This window comes from Penaeus monodon, chromosome 15, assembly GCF_015228065.2.
Source record: "Penaeus monodon isolate SGIC_2016 chromosome 15, NSTDA_Pmon_1, whole genome shotgun sequence".
In the NCBI taxonomy this organism is placed as follows: domain Eukaryota; kingdom Metazoa; phylum Arthropoda; class Malacostraca; order Decapoda; family Penaeidae; genus Penaeus; species Penaeus monodon.
Genome location: NC_051400.1, coordinates 20,271,357 through 20,271,582, shown reverse-complemented (window position 1 = coordinate 20,271,582; position 226 = coordinate 20,271,357). Strand labels below are relative to the sequence as shown.

The following is a 226-nucleotide window of genomic DNA, read 5'->3' as shown; positions in this document are numbered from 1 at the left end:
TATGTAATGCTGAATTTCAACATGTGTCATGTAAAATGGAGAAGAGATATCCCCTTCACCCCTCTTAGTAATGTGTAAGAGATCATTAGACTTAATTATTATAACCACATAACGAAAGCAATTGATTGCGCTTCAGGTTCAGCGGTCATGACCACTCTCTGTTGTACATTCATCCATGTGTCGCAAATCATAGAGGTATCAGGGGATAGGGACACAGTTGAGCCAT

General features: G+C 39.8%; 1 protein-coding gene across 1 annotated transcript in view; it reads right to left on the bottom strand.

Moving 5' to 3' along the window:
• LOC119581807 (AMP deaminase 2-like) overlaps positions 1-226 on the bottom strand; it is a gene marked incomplete in the record, with an annotated part of 169,661 nt that overhangs the window by 54,669 nt on the left and 114,766 nt on the right.